At 41.3% G+C, this 23,625-nt stretch overlaps 1 pseudogene; it reads left to right on the forward strand.

Moving 5' to 3' along the window:
• The first annotated feature begins 1,421 nt into the window (after positions 1 to 1,421).
• LOC122354322 lies at positions 1,422 to 20,944 on the forward strand (annotated as a pseudogene).
• Positions 20,945 to 23,625: the final 2,681 nt, after the last annotated feature.

The raw sequence follows: 23,625 nt of genomic DNA on the forward strand, positions 1-23,625 counted from the left end.
CTTTGACACTTAAAAAAGACATAATAGTTAAACATTGTTCATATGAATCAAATATTTATTTACTTTTGTTATGTTTTTTTTTTTTTTTACAGTGCCTTTATACACTTTTTGAAGCGTCAGGGTTTTGGTTGCTTGTGCTTTCACATTTAGATTCCAATAAAAGTGTTTAATTTTGTTGTTTAGAAATGACCAAAGTCTCTTGAGTTTGACTTCAGTGTCACAAGTAAAGATTGCAATGATGTCCTAAAAACACTGAATACATTAGCAATGAGATAGTATGGATTATACTATACACTATTTAGTAACGATTTAATATCCTTTACTGATTGCTATGAAAAGAAGACTAGTCCCGGGAGAACCACAAACTAGCTGGGGTGCTTTTGGTGCAGTATAAAGGAAAATGTTTCCCTGTGATAACTAAACATTTCAAAAGCAAGCCTGAAGATAGATCTTGTACATTTACAGCTTATCCGTGCGTGTTTTCTGTTGGATTTAGCCTGAAGAAGGTAGAAATTCAGCTGATAATTAATGTCTTGGCAAGGTTTAGTTAAAGGTGATAGTCCTTCATCCAGAAATGTCTGTTAGAGAAGCTGAGATGTGAGTAGCTATTCTTAGATCATCAGGATAAAATGAGAGATTGAGTTGAGTGTCATCAGCATGTCAGTGATATGAAAAGCCATGTTTTTGAATGTGCCATTGAGACAGAGAATAGAAGTGGTCCAGAAACTGAACCCTGAGGCACTCCAGGAGGTAGATGTTGTGACTTGGACACCTCACCCCTCCAAGGACCATCGCCAGGAGATACATCATATACAACATATGATGCATACTGTCTTTCACAAAGTAGTTATTAGTGGTCAAGCAACAATATCCTGTAAGAGGCTGAAAGTACTCGACCTGCTCCAGTGAAATGCACTGAAATGATCAAATGCGCTGAAGCATTAACGATATTAAAAATAAGTCTGATTAACATAGCATGCTAACAAATATTTCACCTAATTAAACATTTAATGATTTCCTGGATTTAAATGATTCCTCTCTTCTTGATTACATTGTTCTGAGATTGATAAGAGTATGCCGTTTATCTTAACATACTGTATATCTAAGTCGAACTTCTTCTTAAACAAGAACAAAAAATATGTAACTTGATTATGTCCTTTTGAATTTTTTTTTTGTTAATTGTTATTGTGATCTCAGTGTCCAAAACAAAACCAATATAAAGCTGCATCTGCTACGAGACTCATAGTGAGCAGCGTTCCTCCTGTCCCTCGTGGTGTAATTTCCTCACCTGTATGACGCTGACAGAACAGTTTTATTTCATGGAAAACGTTTCATTTAAGTTCACTTGATTGCATGCATCTGTTAGCGTGTCATAAGACATGAGGAGCGGAAGCTCTGTAAGCCCCGCCCTACAGAAGGAGTGTTAATGTTGATTTGCCGTCACCTTGATCTCTGAAGACCGTAGCTTTCACTGTTTCTGAGGATCATATCATCTGGACAGGGATCATGGCCTATCAGTGCAAACTGGCTGAGAAACTGGTCATTCTGAATGATCGGGGTCAAGGAGTGCTGATCAGGATGAACCACATCAAAAAGGTGAGAGAGAAATCGATTCTTGTAGTATTCTCAAACCAATGAAGAATACGAACATAGTCAGGACAGATTTTGGTTTGCTTGAATTCACGGTGAACGTGTGACTGATTGAGTTAACTGCAGACTGAACTGAATTAACTGCTATGTTTGTTGAATTGTTTTCAGAATTAAACAATGCTCAAATATCCTGCTGCTGAGTTTTTATAGTATGTGTTTTTATAATTCAGCTTGAAAGAACCTTACAACTGTTTTATTCAAAACTTTTAAAGGTTTTTTTTTCATGCATTCCAAAGAAAGTTAGTTCTATCTTAGTTTTGTAGAGAAAGAGGAAGTGCACACAGGAAATGAACAGGACCTTTCAGGCCTCTCTGTAAACCACATCTCTCTCGCATTCACTTCCTGTCTGTCTCAGAACAAGTGCTACACAAAAGGACTAATCCACTACCGAGCAATAAATCAATAGATTCATTCTCTGACTTCTGTTCCACTTTTTTCCTTCAGGGTCTCTGCACTGCGTCTATGGTAAAGACTCGTAAAGGCCAAATGTTTTACAGGCCATACATAATTATTTATTTCAAGCATATTTATCTAAGCTTGATAAGCAAATTAAAACTGGGCACATCTGAATGTCTCGAGTTTATATTATATCTTTGTACATCATGAAACTTTTTATTTAGAATTTTTCAAAAAACCTTTTTTTGAACACACCCAAGGCCATGCATCTGTTATGAAAACCACTTCATCTTCAAACAATTGAAAAAAAGTTAGTTGAGTTAAGGTTAAGTCGAACCATTCTTAATTATTATGCAAAATTTGACAAAAAATGTTAATTTTGAAATGGTATTACCATATCATTACTGTGTCTTCTGCTAATCACATTTGATTAATTGACAGATTCCTTCAAACATACAGAAAAGAACCATAATTATGTTCAAACTTGCAGTCTGACATTTTAAGTCGTTAAAATCGCTCTTTTTTTTTCTTTTTTTGACTCACAGAAGAGTATTGGGCTGGTTTTCACTGGATTTGATTCAGATCAGTTTAAGATCATGCCATACGTTTGTGAGAAAGAATTAAATCACGTTACAAGTGATTGTGTTTAGTGTATACTGTATACAAAACAGTATTTTTGAAAGTATCAGGAGGATGGCTTCCCCAAAGTCTATTTTCTCCCTCATCTATCCAAAGCATCTTTCCTTTGACTCACTGAGAACTCTAAGGTCTATTTACTAACTAAACGTTTACATCATGTCCTGATCAAGGCATCCTTCATCATTCAGCATCAAGGGAAGGAATAGTTTGGGGTGGTTTGGTATTGTGGGTTAAATGTGAATTTTTATGCATTTGGGTTTTTTTTCTGTTTTTTTCAGGTATGCACAGACCCAAAACGAAGACCATCAAACCTGACTGACAAAAGCATGGAATCTGCCGTAAAATACATTAACAGAAAATTCCCCAACATTGACATCAGGGGCGGCAGTGTGAGTATTCACAAATAAAAACAGATTCAGTGTTGTCTTTGTACTTGACTCTTGGTCTTGAGTATTCAACTTCCTATTTTTCGATCATATGTTTCTGCAGCAACATCTGAGCAGCATACAGAAGCAGAAGTCAGCCATATTGGAGGGTCTGCACAGTTATTATGAGTCCTTCATGGATGTCATGGAGTTTAGGGTAAGAATGTCAGTGGATTAAACTCCTTGTCAAGTTCATTTGCTGATCATCTTAGTGATATTACCAGGCAGCAGTTTCTATGCAACTACAACTTACTTCAGCACTTTTTTGGAGCATTTCTGAGGAAAAACGTTGATACATTTTTTTGCTGAAATGTTTGTGTGGCTTATTTTCTCTGTAGGACCATGTTTATGAGTTGCTCAACACCATAGATGCCAGCCAGTGCTTCTTTAATATAGTAAGTACGACTCTTGAAGACAAGATAGAAAATAAAAAGAGGCAGAGAAGCTCTTACATTAATCTGTGGTCATCGTCCATTTCAGACTGTAAATTTTGACTTCACCAAGAACTACCTGGACCTTATTGTCACCTACGCCTCAGTCATTTACATGTTGTCCCGCATCGATGACAAGAAGCGATTGTGGGAATGTATAACAGTGCCTATGAGTTCTCGAATGGAAACAGGTGAGTACTTTTTTACACACAGTCACAGTGCTTTGTGTTCTCACAGCCATTGAATCTACACAAACTTACATTTAAATGTGTATGGGAAGTGTTTGTACACATCCGTCCTATAATGATAAAAATCCACCCATCCATCCATCCATATGTTTCTGAGATTCCTGTCAGAATGACATAGTTCTGCACAGGCCCCTCCCACTATGACCATCTTAGACCATCTTAGACCTCGCCCTGAGCACGCTGTCATCAGTCTGTCATTGTTTCGACTCGATATAGCACCCTGAAACAGAGCTGATTTTGACAGAGTAGAGAATGTGTTTTTAACTACCATTGCAGAATTTTAACCATAGTATGTTATAGACCCTAAAGAATAGGAACCAAAACAACTGACTTATATTCAAGTTCTCATAGTAGACTCTCATACCTTTATTTGCTCCCATTTAGGATAAGTTTAATTAAACTCTGCATTGATTTACATTCTGAGCGTGTTACTGAGCAGATTCGTGCAGTTAGAGACAGATCACTGTTTTACTTCAAGACATTATGAAAAACATTCCACCCCAAATAAAGACTTTGTCATTAATCTCTTACCTCCATATCATTCCAAACTAAAAGCTTTGATCGTCTTTTAAGTTTAAAAAAAACCCTTTTTTTCACATGCTGTATACTATTGTTTCTCCTCTAAGCTCCGCCTCCTGAAACAGGGATTGATTTGTACAAAGCTCATCCTTCTAAAATAGCAAGGTGTGCTCTGATTGGTCAGCTATCTAGTGCATTGTGATTGGCCGAATTGTTTGGTGGAAATGTCGTAACTTTCATAAAATATAACTCTTTGAAAAAGTGTGTGTGTGTGTGTGTGTGTGTTATAACTACGCAGCGATCCCTCGTTCCCTCGACTTGGACAGATGTTCATAGAATACGATCATCCCTGGAAGAAACTGTCTGAGGAGTTTGGTCCTCACACCAAGGTCTGTCTCCTTTAGATACACCGCAGCTCTGTGATATCCATATATTTAGATGTCGTTAACAAAATACTTTTTTTTAACGGACAATTAAGTAATGCAAATGTTTTCAGTCTACCCTTTGATCCGTTCATCAGCACCAGTCTAATTATATTCTAGCGCTTAGCCGTATTAAAGAGCAGTGAATACTGTACAGATCACTGTAGAGTTCAGTGTGTGAAGGGCTGTGTTGTGGGTCAGTCCGTCACAGAGGCTCTCCTCACGCTGCTCCTGGTGTATCCTCGGAGGAATCTTTCTGCAGACCAGTGGCGCAGCGCTCAGCTCTTGTCTCTTCTGGCGTCTCCCGCCACCATGCTGAGCCCCGCGTGCTGCGACACCGTACGTACAGATCACACACAATATCAGGAAACAGTGTGTGTGTGTGAAGGACTGACACCGATCGTCATTTTCAGATGGCTTGTGAGTATCTGTCCATGGAGGTGATGGAGCGCTGGATCCTCAGTGAGTATCTGCTATGTACAAGGAGGCGTGAGATTTCAGTACAATCTTCAGATATTTGATAAACATGTCATTTATTTTTCAAATTGAAAGCAAATAACTACAGAAGCAAAAACATGACGCTTTGAACTTGGTTCTCATTCACTGTCCGTGTGTGCAATCTGTTTACTAATGTTTACACAAAGAAGTCGTGATTCATCAGATTCTGGCATTAAAAACATGTTCTCTGTTATCTCATGGTCGTCAGTCGGCTTCATGTTGTGCCACAGCAGTCTAAATACCAATGCTAACTCTCAGACTTTATGGAAGATGGCCCTCCGTAACGGCCTGTACATCACAGTCATCAGAGACGAGGTTCTCAACATGCACAAGCTCTCGGAGGAGTTCTTCGACGGTCTCAAAGGGTAATGCATGCAGTTCACAGCAGACCATGTGCATCAAAAGGAATGCTTCTTTCAGATTTTGATGCAGTCGCAGAATTATTTCTTATAATGTAAACTTCACATCCTTTTGCTTCCAGATACAGTAAGCGCATCCCTGACATCAAAGAATGTAAAGAGTACGTCATCACTAACTGGTGAGCATCTTAAGTATCTCAAACATCCCGATTTTATTTAATAGACTGCAGACTAAGTGTTGACCGATCTCACGGGTTTCCAGCGGGCATTATTGCGAGAGAGAAGCGTAACTTCCTGAGGAATGCCCTGAAGGAACTTACCAAGGTTTTGGAGGATGAACCTGCATTGCTCGGACCCAAGGTTTCAACTGTTTTTTACTTGATTGTTATTATTATTTGTTTATCGTTTTGCTATATTGAAATGCCCTGTATTAATGTTGAGTGTCAGGGCACACTGAGCAGTATATGTGCTTCCTCTAGGCTTTGTTTGTGTTCATGGCGCTGTCGTTCTCTCGTGATGAAGTGCTCTGGCTTGTGCGTCATGCTGACAACATCCCCAAAACCAAGACCCCGGAGGACTATGCAGACTCGTGAGTTTCACTGAGCTATGTTATAGATATATGTGATACACATGACCACCTGACCTGAGGAGAGACCCATACAAACAATCTAGTGGATGGGGTTTATTAGGAGGCCAGTGGAGGGAACATGGCCAGGACACCGGGGTTACTCCCCTACTCTTTATTATGAGCGTCACAGGATTTGTAGTGACCACAGCGAGTCAGGACAAAGACGCTGATCTTTGACAGTATAGTGTCCGGTCTGTTAGGACCCACACAGACCTCCGGGGTGAGCGACCTCTGCTGGTCTCTCTAACACCTCCACCAACAGAAACCTAGTTTACCAGAGTCTCGGTCCAGGTCCTGACCGGCTCAACCCTGCTTAGACCTGGGCTGCAGGCTGATATGACTGAACGTTAGACATTGATTTCAAGATCTTTACATCACGATCTGAGTGTTATTAAGCATGATTATGTGCCAGTATCGGATCAGTGTTTGAGATTCAGTATTTAACTAACACACAATCAATTGATTTTTCTTACTTTTGTTACTGTCACAAAATAGTAAAATCCATGCTGTCGTATATAAAGGCGGTTCAAGTTGATGAAAGCTGTGGTCAGACAAGTTTTAAAGTATTCAAAACTGAAGAATCTTTTATCTTATGTTTTATCTTATGTTTGCTATGAATTCTGCTACATTCTCTGCAAATAAAAGTGAAACGCTTAATTGAAAAAGACTATGTTAATATTCACTTCCACAAAAATATGAAATCCACTTGACAACATACTGACATGCTGTTTCTGTGGTGCAGACAGATGGCCGAGCTCCTCTACTACATGGAGAAGCTGCACACTCTTTTGGCTCAACACAGATATGTTATACAAACGCTACCATCTTCAGTACTTATCACAGTATGATGCTCTAGCACTGAACGACACCATTCAGGTACTCAAACACATGGCACGGCACACTAAAGCACAAAACATTTTCTGCATTGATTACAACACAAACTCTGGAAATGTTATGACATATTTTAACATTTACATAAGATGCAAACTAACAGACTTTCTAATTATACAAGCCAATATTTTATTCACAACAAAACATAACAAATGTTTAAATTTAAATTTAATTTAACTTAAATGTTTAAAATTTGATGCCTGCTATGGATCTCAAGAAATTTGGTATGGAGGCTGAAAAAAGCAAGACATTTTTAAAAGATTCACCTGAGAGAACATCTAGCAACTAAATTAATTGACATCAGGTCTATAACATGATTAGTTATAAAAGGGATGTGTTAGAGAGACAGAGTCTCTCAGAAGAAAAGATGAGGTTCTCCAGTCTGTGAAAGTGTGGAAAAAGATTGTGGAACACTTTAAAACAATGTTCCTTAAATATACTTAAATATCTCATCATCATTCAGAGAAACCGTGAGAAATCTGTGAAAGGGACAAGGCTGTAGATCTTTGTTAGATGTTGGTGGTCTTCGGGTCTCAGACGATCATCACTTGATTCTGTCAGACGTTACTGAATACTTCCAGAAACCTCTGTCTGTAAACACAATCCTCTGAGACGTCTGAAGCTCCTTCATGATAAAATGAAGACACATGTGAACATGCTCCAGAAGCTCTGTAGTGTCCTGTGGATCAAGACTCATTTAAAACACACTGTTTCAGAGTCAACTAGTGTTCTGTGCTCAGATGAGTCCAGGTTTGACCTTCTTGCTGTAAATCATAGAGAATGTGTTCTCCAGGCTAAAGAGAAGATCTTCGGTGTGTTTTACATTTACATTTACATTTACATTTACATTTAGTCATTTTGCAGACGCTTTTATCCAAAGCGACTTACAATTGAGAGTACAGCAGCGATTCATTTTTTGAGAGACAAACAGACAGAGTAAGTGCTTATAACACCCAGTCACAGGGAGTGTTCAAATTAGTACATGCCAGAAGGGAAGGAATAAACAAGGGGGATGAGAAGAGAGACAGAGCAGAGACAGTGAGAGTATTTTTTTTTTTTTTTTTTTTTTTTTTTTTTTTTTATGATGAGGTCAGGTATTGCTGAAAGATGTGAGTTTTCAGCAGTTTCTTAAAGATTGACAGAGATCCAGCATTCCGGATAAGTACGGGAAGATCGTTCCACCAGCCAGGAACAGAGAACGAGAAAGTTCTGGAGAGTGATTTCGAGCCTCTTTGAGATGGTACCACGAGGCGTCGCTCGCTAGCAGATCTCAGACTTCTAGAGGGTGTGTAGATTTGTAATAGTGAGTGGAAGTAGCTTTAGCTTTCAGTTCAAAGGCAGGAGCATAGGTTCATACAGTATGAGCAGCTTCATGTTTTGGAAAGCACTATGAATGCTGGGAGATATATAAAGGTTTCAGAGCAACTTATGCTCCCCTCCAGATGACGTCTATTTCGGGGAAGTTCTTGTGTATTTCAGCAGAACAATACTAAAGCACACACTGCAGATATTACAACAACATGACTTGATAGTAGAAGAGTCCAGAGCTGAAGTCCAGATCTTTCACCTGTAGAGAACATTTAGAGCATCATTGAATGAAAAATACATCAAAGAAGACCACAAACTCTTCAGCAGCTGGAAACCTATATCAGGCAAGAATGGGACCAAATTCCAACACAAAAAGCTCCCTAAACTCATAACCAGACGTCTTCAAACTGTTGAAAAAAGAAGAGGAGAAGCTACACCGTGATAAACGTGACCCCTCTCAACCATTTTGACATCTGTAGCAGGCATCAAATTTGAAATGAGCTCCTTTTGTGAATAAAATTGTAAAATTTCTCAGTTTAAACTGTTTTTGTCTATGCTCTATTGTGAACAAAATATTGATGTGATTTGAAATGATTTTCGTTTTCATTTCATTCAAATTTAAAAGGTTTAAGAAGACTTGTAGTTTGGCTTAATTTCCTATCTTTTGATCTCAGGGTATGCACGTCTGTCCGGAGGAAGAATCGATTCTTATGTCTTCATTTGTCTCAACTCTGTCTGCAATGAGTCTCAAGCACTGTGAGTTCTCTTAGTTTTCTCCACACAGGCTGTGGTCTCTGAACACAGGTAGACCGCTTCTTTGGGCTAGATCTAAACTTAAAGCTTGTTCTATTAGCTTTGGGCAAGAAAAAAATATTGTACATTTTGTAAATAGCATTGTGGGTTTGTTTATATGTGTGATTATATGTACACGTCATATGTGAGAAATAGATATGTTTAACCTAAATATTGCTCAACTGCAAATGTGTAGCATGAACAAGTTGTTATTTATTTTCATTCTATATAGTGGACGCAGGAGAAGAGTTTGACCTGAAACCATTCAGACTGGACTGGTTTAGATTGCAGGTATGACTAAACTGCATTCAATGAAAACCTAAATAAGAAAAGAAAACAGACAAAAATGAAATTCTGTGGATACACACTTTCATTCATTTACATAATTAAATAAAAATATGATGGGCTCGTTTTGTTTAAACTTTCAGAGTAGTACTCAAAGCGAAAGATCTAAATGCAGTATTTATTTAAGAGTACAATAACAAACAGTGTGATCCAAACCAGAGCAAATCAGAATAACAGAACAAGGTCTATAGAGGAACTAATAAGACTAAATGAGACACAGCTAATAAGTGCAAGGAGAGATGGGAAATGAAGTCCAAAACATTAAAAACAGTCCAGACATAACCAGTAAGATTTCACAGAAGTATACAGCAGGAAAATACAACTTTATCTTTTTGTGGTTTTGTGTTTCTCTTATGATCATGCTGATGATAATTATTTTTATTATTGCAATTTATTTTAGCAGTTTAAAGTTGTAATTTTTCTTTTAACCTTTAATCATTCTTTTTATAAAATAAACTACGTGACGTGTTTGTTTAATGTGCTTCATTGCTCAGGCTTACACCAGTATTGGTAAAGCTCCTCTGGCGCTGAAGGACTACCCTGAGCTCGCCAAGGTCATGAACATGGCCCAGTTTCACACGAGGATGATGGACAATGTGAACGAACCTCCTCTGTGAGACGGCTGATCTCTCTATCCTCTGGTGAGTGAAGCTGTCACATTAATAAAGATGTGCTCATCCACACACACTAATAAGAAATATAAAATAATATATACAATAAAAATAGAGAAATTCTTGTTTTGTTTAAAGAGAAACTATCCTGGCAGCTTTTCACTGCACAATAAAAGTGACTTTTTGGGGAGACTGTTAATCTCCAACATCTAATTATCATAACATTTTCCAATTTGAGCCACAATCTATATTTCAAATCTTCTAAAATCATATTATAGGCTTGTGTGACATCTGCTTTGTTATTCATAGATGACCATCTCCTCTGCAGACGCTTTGAAAAGAACAAACTATAGAGCGCTAACCATTTACTCAGTCAACGTGTTGCTTTCCACTGATGTTAATGACCAAGAGAAGAGTGTGTTCTGTGCAGAAATGATTTTCTTTAGGGACTCGTGTAACCACAAACCCATACACTACACTGTTAAAACTTCCTAAAGTTCAACTAAAGTGATATTTTTATTCCCAAGCATCATGCATCCGTTCAGAGAAGCTGACGTGCCTGTAATGTTTCAGTTTCCACTCGCGGGTGTTCGAGAAGCTGTTCTCTCAGAGCAGCGAGGACGTGTCCATGCAGCGCTACCTCACGGCTTTCCCGTCATCTGTTCACACTTCAGTCAGTGTCTGCATCCGCTCTGTCCAGAAGAGGTCAGTACCGCTAACATTATGAGCCAACTGATTCAAGAGTCACAATGACTAAATATAACTGAAAAACATAAACGTATCAGCTCTGATCCACACTTAGCCAGCGTGTCATTCATAATACCAGTACTGGGTCCATTGTGATCACTGTTTCTGAAGTCTGTCATTGGCCACAGACTGCCCCGTGTCTATTTGTTGTCTTGTATCTCATCACCGGTTTGTGGAATCACATCGTTCATATAATATATGTCACATTTAGTCCTAATGGCCAAAAGTGTGGGGTTTTAAGGATATCTTTCCATAGATCATTTTCAAAGGAAAAACAGAAACACAGGTACTAAATGCAGTTCTGTCGTATGTTTCTTGTTGAATGCACGTGTGCGCGTGGACTAGACCGAGGAAACAGAGGCTCAAAGCCTGAGGCTGTGTGTGACCTTTCTGGAGGAGATTTCCCGTCTGACGTGTTCGGTTGTGCTGGAGATATGTGCTGAACAGTGCAACCTACATGAGAAAGGTACGGCAGAAGAATCAAAACATTAAACTTCATTTGAATTCTTATTCAAAGGCATCTGGATTTGGGCTTAAGATATCTTTTCAGATATCAATATCTCTGTGTGAATATTATATTATAAAAAAAAAGCTTTATGAAGGATAAATGTTTGTAAGAGGAACTTGTGCTGTGTTTCAGTTATTGCCTAAACACAGTGCAGAGACCATCAGTACAGCACGCAATAAAAAACTGAAGAAGTCATTACCAAAGAAAGGAGACATGCCGAAGAGAAACCAGGCACGAAAGCCTCCGAAAAGGACAGAGTCATCGTCACAAAGTACGTACGGTCTGATCTCAGTGTTAATGAACGGACAGTCCGCTGTAGATGAACTCTCACCGCTCTCTTCTCTTGTAGTCTGGATAAGATGCACCTGGCTCTGACAGAACTGTGTGCTTCCTACAGTATCTGCGCTGATTTCAGCGTGTTCAAGCACATCCTTGTACCTGCTGAGTTCCTGCTCTCACAGCTGGAGATTAGACTCAACAAGTATTGCTCATTTCTCAGTATTTACCATAAAACTGCACTGTTGACAAGATGAGTTGAAAATCCTCTTAATTGCACAATGTGTCAAAGCTATACCCGAAGTTTCCCCCTTTTCTTAAAAAGAACACACAAAAGAAGAAGCAAAAGAATCAGCGATAATTGAGGTTAAAATGAAGCATTTGCTAAAAATTATTATTAGTTGACCCTTTATGTTTTTCTCTACTCTAAAAAGAAACTAACAATACTAGCTTCTCTATTCTTTTCCTAATCTATCTGTTTTCTTTTTTTAATTATTCAGTTTTTTTTTATATCCTTGCTCTGTGTAATGCATTAAGCTGGGACTTTTCATTTCATTGCTGATCTTGATTGCTTCCATTGTCCTCTTTTGTCCACGGTTCCACTTTAATTCATTCTAAAGGGAACCCACTGATAAAGACTCAGGTTTTACCAAATTCTTCAGAAGGAATTACTAATTATTTGGATCAGCATTCTGCATGAATAACGTCTCTAGTAGTTACTAGTGGTTAACTAGTAAAGTTCTCAAGTAATTACTGAAATCATTGTTTTGTATTAGATAGTAACTATTCAGGTGTTACTACATCCTTCTAAAGGAATTACACATTTTTATTCTAAAGTGAAGATTAAGATAACTCCCTAGCAACTCCCACTGTAAACTTTTGACGTTTTTGTAAGGTCTTGGTTGGTCTTTTATTTTGCTAACACTTGAGTCATTACTAGTGGGTTACTATGATCTTCACTTATATAAGAATACTGATTCAAATAATGAGTCATTTCTTCAGACGTATGTAGGAAAGCCTTGAGTCTTTACCACATACTTACATTTATCTCAAAATCATAGAATGACATCAGGCAATATTACAGAGTTATGAGGATTTTCAGTTTAGTATACCAATCTAAGCAATTAATAGTTCCTTTAGAAGGATTTGGTAACACTTCAGTCAGTACTAGGAGGTTAACATGACTGTCACTGTAGAATTAATTATTCATTATGCATAGTCGACATTAATTATGAACATTTCTACACTAGTTGTTAGGAGTAGTTATCGATTAGCTAATAGTTTCTTGTTAGGTGTGTCAGTTGTGCATTGTTCATTTGTTCTGGTGTACATGTTAATTCATTCTAAAGTGCCACCCTTTGTTCATTCAGCATTACTGCGATCTAACCAATAGCGGTTTACAGGGTTATTGTGCAGATGGCCAATTATAACCAGAGCACCCACGAAATCGCCCGGCCCTCGGAGCTGCTGGCTGGGGTTCAGGCTTATGTTACCAGTCTGCAAAGCCTCAGCGGCTACATCAACATTGACGTCACGCGCCTGGTGAAGAGCGTCTTGTTGCAGCAGACGCAGCCGCTGGACTCGTATGGAGCACAGACCATCACAACGCTCTACACAAACTGGTAAGGCTTTGTGAAACTGCAGTAACCCATTCCTTACCTCACTGCCACCAGGCTGTGAATCAGTGACCACCTTACATGAAGTCCAACCAAACTGGTTCCACTCTGGGCAAAGTGTGCATTGTTCACGCAAATGCACGAATAAACTCTGCGACACTCGAGATGGTCCAGAGATGGTATGAAGAATGTAGACATTCATTTAGTCCTGATGTGATGAGAAAACATTCACCCCTGGGGTCTGGCTGCAGTGTTTGTACAGGAACTTCCTTTATGAGCGAATCAATGAATCACAGACAATTCACAAAGCATTGGAGCTGTTGTTCTACAGATGCTCTAATTTGTGTCTTCAGGTTTCTGGAGGGTCTCTTGCGTCAGGCCAGCAGCGCTCTCATAGTCCACTGTCCTACCACACAGTGTTTTGTGAACCAGAACACTGAGAATGAGCAGAACTTTCGTGCTGAAGAATACTCCGACATTTGTGGTAAGCTGAAAATTAAGATAATATTTTAGCTAAACAGATCTAATTATTTTATTTCACATTTTTAATAGTCTACTGGATCTGTATACTGCTTTGACTTCATTTTCACAAATGCAATCTAAAGCATTGAACGGCTAATTTATGCAAGCACCTTATTACAACCAATTTTTACATTTTGAAGGAAAGCACCTTGTAGTGGGTATAAAAATATTGACAGTGTCATGTTGCGTCTGTCGTCAAAATGCCAATCAAAACGTGTGTGTTGAACGCAACGCGTGTGGACTTTTTACACTGATCTCACGGTAATTCATAATGAATGACCAAACCTTCCCAAGATCATGATTTATATACATTTTAGATCGTTCTCTGGGATCTAACCCATGATCACATGATTACACACCATTGTATAACACACCAACTGAGCTACACCAAACAAGAAAACACAGATAAAAGAGAACAAAACATTGATCTGAAAATGTTCTGTTGTGGATCAGTCGCAGTTGCAGCATTCGCTCTGATGGGTCGTAGTTCAGGATTTGGACAAACAACCTGTACAGGGGTATTAGTTGAAGAACTGGATGAAAGCGTTTGTTTTGCTTATTCATATTGCACCTATTCCTTATAATAATAGTTATTGCAATAATAATATAATACAATACGTGTGTGAAGATATATTTACATCACTCTGTATACAAGCACACACTTTCTGTATTTATTTAAATTCTATCATTATCTTAAATTAGATTACGTGACAAAAGCCATATTGTGATTTTTCTGGTGACATATTTCTTTGTGTAGGTTTGCGATCGTTGGCTGAACTGATTGGTCATATGGACTGAAGTTTTAAATGAGAACCTCATGTGGCACATCATATCCCAAGTTGGAGAACTAAAGGTAAGACATCTTTCAAAAGGAAGAAATTCTTTAGACATAAACATGGCTAATTAAACAGCTAATTAAAATGTATAAAGATTGAATTAAATCATGTTGTCATCGTCAGAAACTCGTAAGTGACAACATGGATGTCCTCGTACAAATGAGAGCTAACTATGAGAAACCTGAAGCAATGAATGAACTTCAAAAGAAACTCACAGGTACAGTTCAAGAGCTTCTTTGAAGATGAATTCTGATCGGTCAAGAAACACATTAAAATAACTGAATTAGAATTAAACAAATAAAAAAATTTACTCTTTCATAAGTTTCTTCTCTTATTCTTTTATGGCCTTGTACTGTAATGATTTTATCCGATGTTTCTCAGGTAGTGAAAATGTTTTAAAGAGAATGACCATTATCGGGCGTGATTCTGTCGTTCCGCTCCATGGTGCAAGACGCTCTGAGGAGGTGAATGTCTCTATTTATTTTAATTCTTAAACACGTTTTCCTGCTCATATTTTACAGTAATATCCAATACAATACTTAAAATGAATGAAAAAAAGTGTACAGTGTAGCACACAAGACTGTAGCTTGACCTATTTTTTATATTAAAAAATACACTTGTCATGGTTTGTGACGCATTATGAGATGTTATGATGTACTGCCTGGTTTATGAGCGAGCACAGGATGAACATCTACTCATCATTTAGGTCATGGACAGACACTGCCCGTTTGTGATGAGACCCATCAGGTGTCTGAAGGACTTCATCTACCCTGACGGTGACATTAAGGTAAAAGCATGCTTCGGGGACAACGTTTCTTCAGTGAACTTGTATCTGTCTGCAGGGAAGAGAAGAAAGAGAAAACCAAACAACAGTGTCTTCGGTAACACTTTAGAATATCGTAGCTTTGTTGATGAATAACTGTACAGAAACAAGTGACTAATCACTGTTAAGATTGGACTAACTACCATTACCTAACAAGAAACTTAAAGGATTAGTGAGTAACTAAGTTGAAAGTTCACTTTTATCTAACCAATATGTATTATTTTTATTTATCTTGCAGAACTATTAAGAACTACTAAATACATGTTCAGAATTCATGTGAAATGTGCATAATGTAATATAATTAATTCTTAAACAAAGATCAATGTAAGCCACTAGTAATGATCTAAAGTCTTACCAAATCTAGCTAAATTAATTTCTAACCAAAACCTTGCAAAACCTCAAGGTTTGCAATGCCGCCCATCGTTACTGTCACCAAGCCAGCAGAGGGAGCCCTGACCTCTGGGTGATCTGCATTCACTCCTCTGCGACAACTTCCTGTCCCAGGACTATAAATACTGCAGCAAGCCACTCAACTGCAGGTTGCATTGTTCGCCTGTTTCGTTTGTTGTTCCTAGTATCCGAGTGTTTTCCAAGTTCTTGTTTATCTGGTTTTGACCCTGCCTGTCTTCTGATTCTGTGATTGTTTGCTGCCTGACTTGACCACCGCCTGTCTCTGGATTTTGCTATTGCCTTACCTCTGATATTCCTGTTTGCCCTGTTTGACGCCTGCCTGTTTTGACCATGCCTTCCTTTAATAAAAGCCTGCACATGGATCCGCACGCCTCAGACCCTTCATACGTGACAGAATGCAACCTCGCACCAGGATCCAGCGGCTTTTCACCTGATCCATGGCCAGGTAGGACTCTCGCTAGACGCTTATTGGCCCTCAAGCAAGGTACCCGATCAATTGAGGATTATACTCAAGAGTTTTTGGACATGGCTTACCTCTCTGACATACCGACTGTTTATTGATTGAGTTGTATCATGAGGAGTACATCAGCCGCTCAAATCAAAACTTGTTCGCGAGGGTCCACGTGAGTCGCTTGCTCAGTTTATTGAGTTTGGTTTAGTGACTGTGGGGTCAGCTTTCACGTTGGGTGTTGAGGAGGAAAGGATACAGCATCAAATCCAGTAATGGCTGCCTTCCCGAGCCGCTGCCCAAGATGGCCGCCCTCCCCGAGCCGCCCAAGATGGCCGCCTTCTTCCCAGAGCCGCTGCCCAAGATGGCCGCCTCGAGCCGAGCCGCCCAAGATGGCCGCTTCTTCCCAGAGCCGCTGCTCAAGATGGCCGCTTCTTCCCAGAGCCGCTGCCCAAGATGGCCGCTTTCTTCCCAGAGCCGCTGCCCAAGATGGCCGCTTTCTTCCCAGAGCCGCTGCCCAAGATGGCCGCCTTCCCGAGCCGCTGCCCAAGATGGCCGCCTTCCCGAGCCGCTGCCCAAGATGGCCGCCTTCCCGAGCCGCTGCCCAAGATGGCCGCCTTCCCAGAGCCGCTTCCCAAGATGGTCGCCGCCTGCCCAGAGCCGCTTCCCAAGATGGTCGCCGCCTGCCCAGAGCCGCTTCCCAAGATGGTCGCCGCCTGCCCAGAGCCGCTTCCCAAGATGGTCGCCGCCTGCCCAGAGCCGCTTCCCAAGATGGTCGCTGCTCTGCCCAGAGCCGCTTCCCAAGATGGTCGCTGCCTGCCCAGAGCCGCTTCCCAAGATGGTCGCGCCTGCCCAGAGCCGCTTTCCAACATGGCCGCCTGCTCTGCGCCGCTTTTCAACATGGCCGCCTGCCCTGCAAAGCCTCCAGTGCCCGTGCCCGTGCCAAAGCCTCCAGTGCCCGTGCCTCGCGCCAAGCCTCCAGTGCCCGCGCCGCTGTGCAAGCCTCCAGTGCCCGCGCCGCGTTGCCTCCAGCGCCGCGTCTCGTGCCAAGCCTCCAGCGCCTGCGTCTCGTGCCAAGTCTCCAGCGCCCGCGCTCGTGCCAAGCCTCCAGCGCCGCGTGCTCGTGCCAAGCCTCCAGCGCCCGCTGCGTCGTGCCAAGCCTCCAGCGCCCGCGTCTCGTGCCAAGCCTCCAGCGCCCGCGTCTCGTGCCAAGCCCTCCAGCGCCCGCGTCGTGCCAAGCCTCCAGTGCCCGCGCTGCGTGCCAAGCCTCCAGTGCCGGCGCCTGGTGCAAGCCTCCAGTGCCCGCTCGTGCCAAGCCTCCAGTGCCCGCGCCTCGTGCTGCCTCCAGTGCCCGCGCCTCGTGCCAGCCTCCAGTGCCCGCGCCTCGTGCCAAGCCTCCAGTGCCCGCGCCTCGTGCCAAGCCTCCAGTGCCCGCGCCTGCGTGCCAAGCCTCCAGTGCCCGCGCCGTGCTGCCAAGCCTCCCAGTGCCCGCGCCTCGTCGCGCCCGTCCAGTGCCCGCGCCTCGTGCGCCTGCCCAGTGCCCGCGCCAGGCGCCTCGTTAACCCACCCTCCCACCCTTACTTACACGCCGTCGACGATGGATCCCAGCAGCCCCTGCACTCATCCTCTGCCCTCCACCTGGAGCTCGCCACGGGTCTGCCAGTCTCCATTGCCGCCGTGGGTGAAGGATCACTCGCTTCATCGTCCCGCCTCCGAGCCTCGACTCCAGCTCGGCTCGTAGATCCGCCGGCTTCCTTAGGGCTCCTAGCTCCCTCCTCTCCACCGTGCTCCGTCGCCAATCCACCAGCTTCATCAGGCTCCATCGCCTCCGGCTCCGCCTGGCCGGTCGTCGACCATCCGTGCCGCCTCAGGATTCCACTCCTACAGCCGCCTCGTCCCTCCATCCTCCGCTCTGTCAGGCTCCTCCCCCCCCGGCTTCACCTCAGTCCTCTGTCGCCTGGCTCCCGCGCCCTCTCGTCCCCCGCCGCATCAGTCGCCAAAGCCTGCGGTGTGCGCCAGACCTCCAGCGCCTCTGCATCACCCTGGCTCATCGGCTCTCGCCTCTGCCTCAGTCTCCGCGACCACCTGCTCCGCCGCCATCGGTCGGTCCCATGGAGTTGATGGCGCTACCTCTCCATGGCTCCTCCCTCCGTCGGCTCCACCACTGACCTTCATGGCTGGGCTCTGGATCGCCTCCCGCTCCGGTCTCCTCCCGTCTTCTCCCTGGCTCCTCCTCCGCTCTCTTCCGCCCTGGTTTTATTTTGTTTGTTTTGTGGAGCGCCAGGAGTCGCTCCTAGGAGGGGCTATGTCACCAAGCCAGCAGAGGGCCCTTCTGACCTCTGGGTGATCTGCATTCACTCCTCTGCGACAACTTCCTGTCCCAGGACTATAAATACTTGCAGCAAGCCACTCAACTGCAGGTTGCATTGTTCGCCTGTTTCGCTTGTTGTTCCCTAGTATCCGAGTGTTTTCCAAGTTCTTGTTTATCTGGTTTTGACCCTGCCTGTCTTCTGATTCTGTGATTGTTTGCTGCCTGACTTGACCACCGCCTGTCTCTGGATTTTGCTATTGCCTTACCTCTGATATTCCTGTTTGCCCTGTTTGACGCCTGCCTGTTTTGACCATGCCTTCCTTTAATAAAAGCTCTGCATGGATCCGCACGCCTCAGACCCTTCATACGTGACAGTTACTGGGACGTTATCACAGTCTTCACTTTAGAGTACTGATCTAAAAACTCAGTAATCCTTTAGAAGGATGTAAAAACACCTGAATAACTACAGTCCAGTACTTTAGAAGAAGTGCTTCTTCCTGTTCTCTCTGTTCTGCCGTGTTCTCATCTTTGTCTGGGTTTGGATTAACCTCGTCTCTTTTCTGGTTAACCCCGATGGATGCTGCTTGCCGATGAAGACCCACACTTTCCCTAGGACTACTCTTGAGCGTATCTCTGACCACGCCTTATAATAAAAAGCCACGCAGCTGCGTTATCATGACCTTCACTTTAATACTTCACTTAAATACTGATGCATTTAGTAATTCCTTGATGAACTTAGTAATACTATACTTAGTCATTACTAGTGGGTTACAGGTAATTTTGTTAATTAATCTTGGTATTTCCTGTTTATTGTGAAGCAGCTTTGCAACTATAGGAATTTTATAAAGTGTTTCATAAATAAATTTGACTTGACTTGACCTGTGTGGCCATTGAAAGTGCTTCTCTTTAAAGTTTTTGTCCCTCGTCTCAAGACTCTTGCTGGGTTGTGTGTTTTGGTGCAGGTGTCACTCGGTGTGTATGAAATGGCTTCGGCGGCTGGTTTGCCGTGTGAGATCGACCCGGCGCTGGTTTCAGCCATCGCAAACATGCAGACAGGTGAAGCCTCAGACAGATGGTCGTCTGCATGACGGCGCTCAACGGAAACCGGTTCTTCTAATATATTATTGATTTCTCTCGTCACCAGACAACTCATCCACTGAGGAGGATTTCAAAATCACCTGCCTGCTGCTAGTTTTTATAGCCGTGTCTTTACCCACGCTGTGCCTGGATCCAAACTCCTTCTACAGCCGAGAACATGGAGGTAAAGTGAAGAAGAGCAGGCTTAACAACATGTTCATGAAAGTAGATGAACCCCAGAACCTTGTTACAGGACTGATGTATGTTGGCTTACCTTGCTTAACATGAGCTCCTGTGTTCCATGTATTACTAAAATACCAGCGTTTTGTTCACCGTGACCAGAGCTTTCTGACAGACCTCAACTACAAGCCCAATCCTCACAGTAAATGCAGATATTGTAGGATGTATTGTGCTGGTTTTTCAACAGGTCATCAAAACAACATTCATTGTCTGGCGACTGCAATAAATCACCTCGCGGCAGCCATGTTTACTGTCCAGAGAAAAAATATCCAGACTCAGCTTCAAGAGTTCCTGAAGGTCTCTCTCACCGCCGGATGCCCAGCAAGAGTTTCATATTTTATAATTCATACACAGAGCAAACATTTACTGAAGATCTTGGTAACACCTTATAATATGACTCCATTTGTTAACATTAGCTGACTATATTTATTAACATGAAGCTTAAAGCATGTGTTTAATGTGTTAAAACATGAACCAACATTACATACATACTCTTAACAATACTACAATAAATATACTTCTATTGTTAGTGTCAGTGAATGCACTAATTATTAATAAACCTTAACGAAACCTTGTATCTATTATGTTCATCCTTAAGGTGGCATCATCTATCTTGCTGCAGTTGGGTCAGAATGTGGAACGAGTGGAAATAAAGAACAGAGATTCAGTTTATCTTCTTCTACACATGGTAATGAACCTATGGATAGTAATACAATCATTAGAATTTTAAAAAGGTTCATTATAGAGATCTGACGTTTGTATTCTTTGGGTTGTAGACGGTGGAGCAGTCACCGTTCCTGAGTCAAGACATGCTGGAAACGTGTTTTCCATACGTACTCCTCAGAAACGCTTACAGAGAAGTGCACAAGATCTTCATCCGCACTATGGGCTAAACTTTGTTTTTGTTTTTGTATATACAACCCCTGGCAAAAAGTATGGAACCACCAGTCTTGGACGAGCACTCATTCAGACATTTCATTCTGTAGAACAAACATGAAACAATCATGAAGTCATTCCAAAGTGCAACTTCTTGGCATTCAGAAACACTAAAAGAAATGAAGAAAAACATTGTGATAGTCAACAAATGCTACTTTTATAGAGCAAGCACAGGAAAAAAATATGGAATCATTCAATTCTGAGGAAAAAAATATGGAATCATGAAAAACAGACAAACAAAAAAAGTCAAATCATATCACTAGTATTTAGTTGCACCACCTCTGGCTTTTATAACAGCTTGCGGCATGGACTTGATGAGTGACAAGCAGTATTCTTCATCAATCTGGTGCCAACTCTCTTTGATTGCAGCTGCTGATCAGCTTTGCAGGTCGGAGCCTTGCCGTGGACCATTTTTTTCAATTTCCACCACAGGTTTTCAATTGGGATGAGATCTGGACTATTTGCAGGCCATGACATTGACTGGATGCGTCTTTCTCCAAGGAATGCTTTCACAGTTTTTGGTCTATGGCACGATGCATTGTCATCTTGGAAAATAATTTCATCATCCCCAAACATCTTTTCTATTGAAGGGATAAGAAAACTGTCCAAAATGTCAATGTAAACTTGTGCATTTATCCCCAGTGCCTTTGCCTGACATGCAGCCCCATATCATCAAGGACTGTGGAAATTTGGATGTTTTCTTTAGGCAGTCTTCCTTGTAAATGTCACTGGAACGGCACCAATCAAAAGTTCCAGCATCATCACCTTGTCCAATACAGATTTGTGACTCATCACTGAAGATAACCTTCATCCAGTCATCCACAGTCTATGATTGCTTCTCCTTAGCCCATTGCAGTCTTGTTCTTTTCTGTTTAGGTGTCAATGATGGTTTTCTTTTAGCTTTTTCTTTAGGCGATTTCTCACAGTTTGGTCACATACATTGACTCCAGCTTCCTCCCATTTATTGTTCATTTGTTTTGCATTTTTGGTTTTCAAGACATATGGCCTTCAGTTTTCTGTCTTGACGCTTGGATGTCTTCCTTGGTCTACCAGTACGCTTTGGCTTTAAGAACCTTCCCATGCTGTTTGTACTTGGTCCATATCTTACATACAGCTGACTGTGAACAGCCCACATCTTTGGCAACCATGCGTGAGGAGTTACCTTCTTCAAGAAGTTTGACAATCCTCTCGTTGGTTTCAAGAGACATCTCACTTGTTGGAGCCATGACTCTTGCCAATCCACTTGGTCTAGCAGCCCTCCAGGTGTGATAACTGCAATGCTTTTAACTGCAGACTAACGAGCAGATCTAATCTGAGACAGGTGCACAATTAAGGAAAGGAAATTGACTGAATGAATCCTTATTTTCTCCTCAGAATTGAATGATTCCATATTTTTTTCCTCAGAATTGAATGATTCCATATTTTTTTCCCTGTGCTTGCTCTATAAAAGTAGCATTTGTTGACTATCACAATGTTTTTCTTCATTTCTTTTTTAGTGTTTCTGAATGCCAAGAAGTTGCACTTTGGAATGACTTCATGATTGTTTCATGTTTGTGATCTGAGTTTGTTCTACAGAATGAAATGAATGAGGCTCGCCCAAGACTGGTGATTCCATACTTTTTGCCAGGGGTTGTATATATCATAGGTTACAGCTTCATATAATAATAAGTAGAGTTTTAACCACATTATCATGATGATTAATCTCACAAGCTTCATTACACAAGTTCTCTCTGATGACCATCGTTTGCATGCTTTGTTTTATCTTCTTTATTGTCTAGCTGAAGCATCCAAGCCAGTAATAACCTGAGAAAACCTGACCATGACTTTCTGTGCTGTATGTCTTTAAATGCACTTAATTTGAAAGCTTTTTTTTTTTAGAAATGATCCAAAATGTGATTTAAAATAACCCATTGTAATGTCATTAAATAAAAATGTCAAAAATCATTAGAGAATATTTGCATTTATATATATATATATATATATTATATATCACCACCGTAAGACCAGCGCTGTCTCCGCCCTTTTCAGTGCAATTATGTATATATATATATATATATATATATATATATATATATATATATATATATATATATATATATATATATACAGTATATATATATGTAAAAATAAACAAGGGAAAGCCTTGGCCCAAATTTTGGAAGCAGCACACATAAATCCTATGCAAAATAGAGTATTACTAAAGTTCTTTTACACACAGGTAATGAAATATTCAGCCATCTCTGTGCACACATCATGCTGTTTTCACTAAAGAGAAGATTTCTGAGATCTGTAACGGCTCTCAGAAGATAATAGTGTCTTATCAACATGTGATAGACCAAAAAAACCACTAGGTGCTTTAAGCTTCTGCAGTTAGAATAAGAAAGAAAGTTGATATGGCTGTGAAGATTTCTAGTTTCTGTTGCTCAGATTCTTCCTCACAGAAGAGTTCTGCAGTAATTGATAGAACTTCTAACAGGACAAACTGGGCAAAAATGCAATTTACACAGGAATAGAAATGTTGGTGTTCTAGCAGTTAAACAATACCACTGTAACAGCTAAAGTTACAGTTCTGTATAAAACGTGCTTTGAGTTTATAGTCATGAAAGACAGGAAGCAGTCTAGTGCCTACAAGCATCAGAAGATCTGAGCAGCTCTGAGGAGATTTAACAGCAGGTTTAATATAAGAGTCCCAGGAGCACCAGAGCAATCTGT

Source organism: Puntigrus tetrazona, chromosome 11 (genome assembly GCF_018831695.1).
Source record: "Puntigrus tetrazona isolate hp1 chromosome 11, ASM1883169v1, whole genome shotgun sequence".
Classification (NCBI taxonomy): Eukaryota; Metazoa; Chordata; class Actinopteri; order Cypriniformes; family Cyprinidae; genus Puntigrus; species Puntigrus tetrazona.